Genomic DNA, 9,127 nt, shown 5'->3' with positions numbered 1-9,127 from the left:
CCTTCAGGCACAGATTCTTTCTCCTGATGAGACCTGCTCTTAGAGACCTCTGCTAAAGCCACGCATCTGACACTTCTCACACGCTCTGTTTCATACCTTCTTCCTTTCCCCACAGGGGATATATTATTTATCTAAATAGTCAGTCACATTTCAGGGTAATGACTGGGATTACCTAAAAGGCTTAGCAAAGAACTCTGCCTTAAGGTGTCAGGAAGAAGACTGGTTAAAAATAAAATTGTGGGATGCCTGGGTGGCTCTGTCGTTAAGCGTATGCCTTCGGCTCAGGTCATGATCCCAGGGTCCTGGGATCAAGCCCCGCATCGGGCTCCCTGCTCAGTGGGAAGCCTGCTTCTCCCTCTCCCACTCCCCCTGCTTGTGTTCCCTCTCTCACTGTCTCTCTCTCTCTGTCAAATAAATAAATAAGTAAATAAAAATCTTTTAAAAAATAAAATAAATAAAAATAAAAATAAAATTGTACTTAATTTTTTTACTTCTTGATATACCTTGTATGTGGAGCTCCCTTAGAAAATCTACGAGGAAGAGGAATAGTGGTCAAGGCAGAATGTCAGCATCCCTTGGATAACTAGCTAAGTAATCCAGAGAATAGCATTAATTCTAATAAAACTCATGGTGAATTATGAAATAATTACAATAGCTATCAATGTAAATAAAAATTACTATTTACTGAATGCTTCCTGTACATTGGAAATTGTACTGTACTGTATATTTTGACATGCAAAAGATTATTTAAATATACAATCCTTATGTCAATCCTATAAGGGTATTGTTTTTCTCCTTTTACAGAACAATAATCTGAGGTAAAGAAAGGTTAAATGAATTTTTCAAGGGTATATAGCCAGTAGATGTTGAACTTAGGGGCCATCTAACTCCAAAGCCAAGATTCTTCATGCTATGTTAGGAATGTTTTGAGACCTTTAAATGTATATCCGTTAAAAGTGGTGTGATAGGTATTTTTATGTGTCAAGTTTATTAGCCTATGGTGCCCAGTTGTTTGGTCAAACACTAATCTCGATGTTGCTGTCAAGGTATTTTGTAGATGTGATGAACATCGATAGTCAGTTGACTTTAAATTAAAGGGATTACCCTTGATAATAGGAATCGGGCTCATCCAATCAGGTGAAGGCCTTTAGAGGGAAAACTGAGATTTCCAAGGGAAGAAGAAATTTAGCCTCGAGACTGTAATATAGAAATCTCCTCTGAGTTTTATTTGCCATCCTGCGCTATATGTTTCAGACTTAAGATTACAACATTAACTACTGCTTGCATTTCCAGCTTGATGTCTGGCCCTAGGAATTTTGGACTTACCAGCCCCCACAACTGTGTGAGCTGATTCCTTGAAATAAATCTCTATGGGATATATATACATATTCTACTGGTTCTGTTTCTCTGGAGAACCCTGACTAAAATTGGGGGTACTGACATCTATCCCTACTTATATCATGTGCGTAGCTAACCCTTCAGGGAAGGTGTTGATCAAAAACTTGCTCAAAATAGACTGCTATAACAGAACCTATACATGACATCTTCTTATGTTACGTGCTGACTCATGCTGAGCATGGTAAACCATGCATATTTTCAGAAATCCTACCTCTGCTATGAAACTACACATGCCTTTAAGATTTCAGGGAACTTCAAGGATATCACCTTAGATTTCGAAGGATAAATAAGCCTCCCCTGGCCCATTCCCACTGCCCCAAGGCTCCACATCACACAACATGCTCCCAAATTCTTCTTGAGGGAGGTAGATTCGGTTGCCTTCAATGAAACCCCATCTGAATACACCATGAAAGGTATTTAAGTACTGCACATTTTACTTCCCTGCATGACCTTTAACTTTCCTGCCATTCTAGAGATTCTGAGGTTCTATGAGGAATCTTTTCAATAACTTGTTGGAGTTTGAAGAGATACATTCTTTCTTTTTACTGCTCAAATTCTAAACTAATTAGGGTTGACTATAAAACATGCAGTTAATTCAAATTTTAGGCAAAAAATGAGTGATTTTTTTCATATAAATACATCCTACATGAGACATACTTTAAAAAAAACTGTCATTCATTTGAAATTGAAATTTCACTGTGTTGCTATATTTTTTTTTAAGATTTTATTTGTTTGAGAGAGAGAGCAAGAGAGCAAAAGTGGGGGTGGGGAAGGACAGAGGGAGAGGGAGAAGCAGACTCCCTGCAGGGCAGGGAGCCCGACTGGGGGCTCTATCCCAGGACCCTGAGATCATGACTTGAGCTGACGACAAACGCTTAGCCAACTGAGCCACCCAGGCGCCCCTATGTTGCTATATTTTTATTTCCTAAATCTGACAACACTTGCTAGTATAATTACAGAGTAAATCAAACAAAAGAGTAAATCAAACAAAAAACATCACATTTGCTATTAACATAACAATAATGTTGATAAAATAATTCATAACTGTTAGAGTTTTTAGTTTAATTTTGATAAGAATACTATAATAAATTATAATTATAAAAACTGATTTAAAGAGCTTTCGTGTTTCCAGTTAGCATAGTTCAGAAGACATTTTACCCAGAGATGGTGGGGGTTGATAAGAGATAACACTTTTTAACTTAAGAAATAATAATTCTGGGAGCGCCTGGGTGGCTCAGTCGTTAAGCGTCTGCCTTCGGCTCAGGTCATGATCCCAGGGTCCTGGGATCGAGCCCCGCATCGGGCTCCCTGCTCAGTGGGAAGCCTGCTCCTCCCTCTCCCACTCCCCCTGCTTGTGTTCCCTCTCTCGCTGTGTCTCTCTGTCAAATAAATAAAATCTTTAAAAAAAAAAAAAGTAATAATAATTCTGAAAAATGAAAGTTGTGTAAAAAATAAGGAAAAAGGTTCAAACTTCAAGTTATAAAATAAATAAGTCACAGGAACGCAATGTACAGCATGGGGAATATAGTTAATAATACTGACCTTCGTATGGTGACAGGTGATAGCTAGATTTATAAGGGTAATCACTTTGTAATGTATATAATTGTAGAATCACTATATTGTATACCTGAAACTAATATAATATTGTATGTCAACTACACTTCAATAAAAAAATAAACAAAAATTTAAAAACCTTGCCTACCTGAAAAAAAAGGAAAGAAAATACTGTATTATCTATAATTTGAACACTTGTAAAACATTATTAATATCGTGGTGTATTTCCATCTAGTCTTGTGTGTGTGTGTGTGTATAGACACGCATAAACAGAGTGAAGAATGGGTGTCATATTCTCTCTGCTGCCTTCTGTCAACCTCTTCAGCTCTGAAGTTTATCATGTCTATTAATTTGCATTCCCTAATTCCTATGAGTGACAGGCATCTCAGGACTGAATAAAGCCTTCTTGAAGGAAGGAAGAGCAGGTTCTTAGGAAATGTTGAGTAAGAGAAAAGTTAGGAAAACTCAACAGCAGTCACCCACTGAGCGGCAAGAACAGCGTATCAGACAGCCGAGTGGGCAGTAAGTGGTAACAGCTCCAGAGTTGACACAAGATACCGAAAAAGCACCAGTACCAACTACTGTTTCCACCAGTAGACACTTTGGTCATATGACGAAACAATCATCCACGTGGACTTCCTGTGCTTTCCTTGGATTTAACGTATTTCTAGACTAATTTGACCCAATGAAACTGAATGGCCACACAATATAAATTTTGAGACTATATTTTCTTTACTTATATATTGACTGGAGCCCTCCTTTGTTCTGGAGAAAGAGCTAGACAGTGGACATCCAAAGATAGGAAAATAAAGTGTGATTTTTGCCCTTCTGGAATTTAGCTTTGTGGAAATTAAATTTGATAATAAATAAACACAAAATATTCAATGAGAAAAAATGTGGAAAAATAAAGCAAGAGGCTTTGGGGAAAAAAAACCAACAACAATAAGAATTCTAGCTTGGAGGAATCAGGAAGGCCTCTCTGAGCCGTAAGTGACTGGTGGTGGTGTTTTGAGAGGGCGAGGAAAGTACATATGAGACGAAAGGAAACAACAGGGGTGAAGGACTTGAAATGGAAAGAACTTGGTACAGTGGAAGAACTGAAAGACTAATGTGACTGAATCTTTGGTGAGCAAGGACCATGGCGGGACAAGGTAAGGTTGGAAAGGCACTAAGCCACAACAGAAAACATATTTCAGCTACATTAATGATTTTTTATTTAATTCCAAGCATAAGAAAGGATCATTGCTTTCTTGTAGCTATCAATGATGTTATCAGAAGATTCTTAAAAATAACAACAGTATAAAATGACACATTTAGACAATTTTGAAGAAACTCAGACCATTTCCTTAAGTAGAAAGACAAATTCTATAGTCCTTTAAATTGAAAAGTTCCCTAGTTGTATTTAACAGGTTGTCTATATTTTCTCTTGCAAAAGAGAAGCATTTCTGATTTCTTGAGGCATTTACTTAGTATTTTAAATAATAATAAAAAGACTAGGAAATGCAAATCAAAACTACAATGTGATATCACATGTTCAATGGCTAAAATCAATAACACAAGAAACAGCAGGTGTTGGGAGGATGTGGAGAAAAAGAAACCCTCTTGCACTGTTTGTGGGAATGCAACTGGTGCAGTCACTGTGGAAAACCGTGTGGAGGTTGCTCAAAAAGCTAAAAATAGAACTACCCTATGATCAGCAATCTCACTACTGGGTATTTATCCCCAAAATACAAAAACACTAATTCAAAGGGATACGTGCACCCCCATGTTTGTAGAAGCATTATCTACAAGAGCCAAATTATGGAAACAGCTCAAGTGTCCATCGACTGATGAATGGATAAAGAAGATGTGGTATATATATACAACGGAAGATTATTCAGCCATCAAAAAGAACAAAATCTTGCCATTTGCAATGACATGGATGGAGCTAGAGAGTATAATGCTAAGTGAAAAAGTCAGTCAGAGAAAGACAAACACCATATGATCTCACTCTTATGTTGAATTTAAGAAACAAAACAAATGAGCAAAGGGGGGAAAAAAAGAGAGAGAAGCAAAGCAAGAAACGGACTCTTAACTCTAGAGAACAAACTGTTGGTTACCAGAGGGGAGGAAGGTGGGGGGATGGGTGAAATAGGTGTCGGAGATTTGGAGTACAGGTGTGATGAGCACAGAGTGCCGTATGGAAGTGTTGAATCACTATATTGTGCTTCTGAAACTAATATTACCCTGTATGTTAACTACCTGGAATTTAAATAAAAACTTTAAAAAATAATTTTAAAAAAGGCTAAATAGAATTAAATCTTTATGTTTGGGATCCGTATTACCCAATATACCACATAGTTGCTTTTATAAACATTTCACCAATTATTAATAAACTTATTAAAATTCTATTTTAACTCTTTCTTAGGTGTATATTTTTCCTTTTATCATCTATCATTTTATTAATGGCTTCGGCAAAGATATATGAAAAAAACTGAAGTCTAAAATTAAACAACAATAAGAAACCGATGAGGGGAACCGATGAAAGAAGAACAGTGGCAACTTATAAAAGCTGCATTGAATGCTATCTCAAGCTGCAAACATCAGAGTCAAATGAATGTTTGAGGCATAGAAAGAGTGAAAGTTGGATGATGTTTTGGGATGAGAATCAAGGTTGGAGCAAAAAGCCAATTCACCTACACCAGCTGTAAAGTCCAAGGCGAAAAACGCATCATCTTGTAAACAAGCACATGAATTAACTTATTCAGCTCGGGACGAGTGATTTAACCAAGTTAGACAACATAAAGTAACTTCAGCCAAGAGAACACTGGATGTTAACTGTAACAGAGCCAACAAACATCAGAGTCAGAAAACGAGGGAGCAAAGTGTTAAGACTGCTGGCATTTATATATTTATGCAGACATAAAGTTAGAAGTGAGGCAATATTCTGTAGTAGGAACACCATAAACATACTGTGTGCCTCGGTTCTCAGCTCTGATAAAAGCTTCTTTTGATTTCAAATGTTTTTCTTTAGAAGAAAACATTTGCTGAAGGAGACAAAATTTCTCAAATATATATATATATAATTATATATTTTATATGTGTATATAAAATATATAAACACACACTGTTTTATACACACACACATATATAAATAATATAATGTGCACAGTGTGTGGGTGTTCCCTGCAGATGAATGCAGGGACCCATCCGTATCTAGAGGCAGTAGTAGTAGAGGGGGTTGTAACCATAGTAATATTTACCTCATTTTAAAACGTGGTCTATCCTTAATCCAGTATGATACTATATTTTTCATTTAGGTTCTCACTACACCAGGAGAATTCCATAAAAGTGTATAGCCCAAGTACAGTGCCTGGGATCCACAGGCACACCTCATTTTACTGCCCTTTGCTTTATTGAGCTTCACAGATACTGTTTGGTTTTTTTCCCCTCAAATTAAAGGTCTGTGGCCACACTGCATTGAGTAACTCTACTGGCACCGTTTTTTTCCAGCAGCATATTTTCTCACTTACTGTCTCTGTGTCACATTTTGCTAATTCTCACAATATTTCAAACTTGTTTATTATTGTATTTGTTACAGTGATCTGTGATCAGCAGTGACTAGTCACTGAAAGCTCAGATGATGGTTAGCAGTTTTTAGCAGTGAAGTGTTTTTTTGATTAAGGTATGCACATTGTTTTTGAAACCTAATGCTATTGCACACTTGGTAGACTACAGTACAGCGGAAACATAACTTTCACATGCGTTGGGAAACAAAAAAAAATTTGTTTGCCATGCTTTATTGCAGTGGTCTGGAACCAACCCTGCAATATGTATGAGGTATGTCTGTAGTAGGTACTCCAAAAATAAGGGAAATTAGTGAGGAAATTAATATATTAATCTTTTTTTGTGTATGTGAAATGAAAAGGCTGGATTTTTTTTTAAAAGACTGAATTTTTGAAGAACAGTTTTAGACTTACAGGAAAATTGAACAGATGGAGCAGAGATTCCCAGATTATCAACCTTGTACTCCTTTATTATAATATCTTACATTAGTATGGGACATTCATTATAATTAATGAACCAATATCAATACACTTGTTATTTTTTTTTTAAGATTTTATTTATTTATTTGAGAGAGAGAGAATGAGAGACAGAGAGCACGAGAGGGAAGAGGGCAGAGGGAGAAGCAGGCCCCCTGCCGAGCAGGGAGCCCGATTCAGGACTCGATCCCGGGACTCCAGGATCATGACCTGAGCCGAAGGCAGTCGCTTAACCGACTGAGCCACCCAGGCGCCCTCAATACACTTGTTATTAACTAAAGTCCAAAGTTGACACTAAGGTTCACTATTGGTGCTGTACAGTTCTATGGGTTTTGACAAATGCATAATGTCATGTATCAATCACTATAGTATACAGAATAGTTTCCCTGCCCAAAAAAACCCCTGTGCTTCACCTACTCACCCCTACACATGCCCTCTAAACACCTGGCAACCACTGATCTTTTTACTGTTTTTGTAGTTTTGCCTTTCCCAGAATGTCATATGGTTGGAGTCATACAATATGTCGACTTTAAAGATTGGCTTCTTTCATTTAGCGTATTCAATTTTAATCCAAGTCTTGTTATGGCTTGATAACTCATTTTTAAAAAAAAAAAAAATTTCAATAATATTCCATTGCATGGGTGTACCACAGTTTATCCACTCACCTTTGAAGGATATTTTGAATGCCTCCAGTTTTTGGAGAGTATGAATGAAACTGCTATAAACATAGTGCTCCCAGCTCCTTCCTCCCATCCTTTTCAGCATTGCTATCATTCATTTTTCTTGTCCCTACACTACATTATCCATTGTCCATGCACATTGTCTACTTCTTCCAATAGAGTCCTTAACATATTAATTATATTTATTTGAGATTCTCCATCTGATCATTTCAAAATCTATGTCATATCTGAGTCATGTTCTGATACTTGCTTTGTCTCTTCAGACTGTGTTTTTCTTGTCTTTTAGCATACCTTGTAATTTTTGGTTGAAAGTTGGGCATGATGTATGGGGTAATAGGCACTGATTAGTAATTAGGCTTTTATTGTGAGGTTTTCTGTTAATCTGGCCAAGAGTTGGGTTGTGTTCAGTGTTTTCCATGGCTGTAGGTGCCAGAAGCTTTAGTTTTCTCTAGTTTCCTCATTGGATGTTTTCCCCAGCCCCTGTTGCCTTCGGGTTTCCCCTAAGAACTCTTTCTTAAGTACAGTCTGTGTCTTGAAGTTTCTCAGTTCTAACCTGTTGTTTTTATGTCGAAGCCCTGTTAATATGCCGATAAGGTATTGGGGGGTATGCATTTTGTATTTCTATAGTTAAATCTCAGAGATTTTTAGTAGACTTTAGTCCCTGGGAATTATGCCTTAGTGCTTTTTTTCTCTTTCTCTTTATGTGGGACAAAGAGGCTAGCAGGAGCTAGAGTTGACCGATTGTCCTTCTGTCAAGCCAGAGGGGCCTCTGGTAGAGTAGCTTCCCATGGAGAACAGGCCTTTGTTAATATTCCTTTGGGCATACTTCAAAATATTTACTAAAAACAATAGAAGAGTGGCCAGTTTAAGGACATATACAGGAAAGAGAAAAATAATAACATTAACTAGAGTGAAAAGAAATGGTGATAGAAAAAAAACAAAATGAGTTTCAATATGATGTAATTGTTATTTTAGAAAAAATGATTACAATGAATTAAATGGAAATCAAAATTCAAAGGCAAGCTAGAAGAGATTTGTGCTGAAATTAAGAATAGTAACTAATCTGCAAGTGAAAACGCATTCTTCTCTTGGAAAGACTGATACAGAAGCATAATTGTCAAGCCATCATTTGATGATGTTACCAAGGCTCAAGGTGTAGAAAACATCTTATAAGTCTCCAGAGGAAAAAAGAAAATGACCTAAACAGTGGAAAATAATTGGTGTGGCTTCAGACTTTTCCACTGCAAACCTTTAGAGCCAGAAAACAATGAAGCAATGTCTCAGTGTCCTAAGAAAAATGTGACCTAAGAATATCCTACCAAACAATTTGTCCTCAGAGTAAAAAGTTCACAGACATTTTTCAAACATGCAAGGTCTCAGGGAATTTGGCACATATGAAATGTTTTTGGGGAAAAAAAAATCTGGAAACAGATATAGCTAAAAGCATTGTTATCTGTAGATACACAGACATAA

This window comes from Leptonychotes weddellii, chromosome 5 (genome assembly GCF_054177405.1).
Source record: "Leptonychotes weddellii isolate Sample4059 chromosome 5, ASM5417740v2, whole genome shotgun sequence".
Lineage (NCBI taxonomy): Eukaryota > Metazoa > Chordata > Mammalia > Carnivora > Phocidae > Leptonychotes > Leptonychotes weddellii.
Note: the sequence above shows the minus strand (reverse complement) of the source record.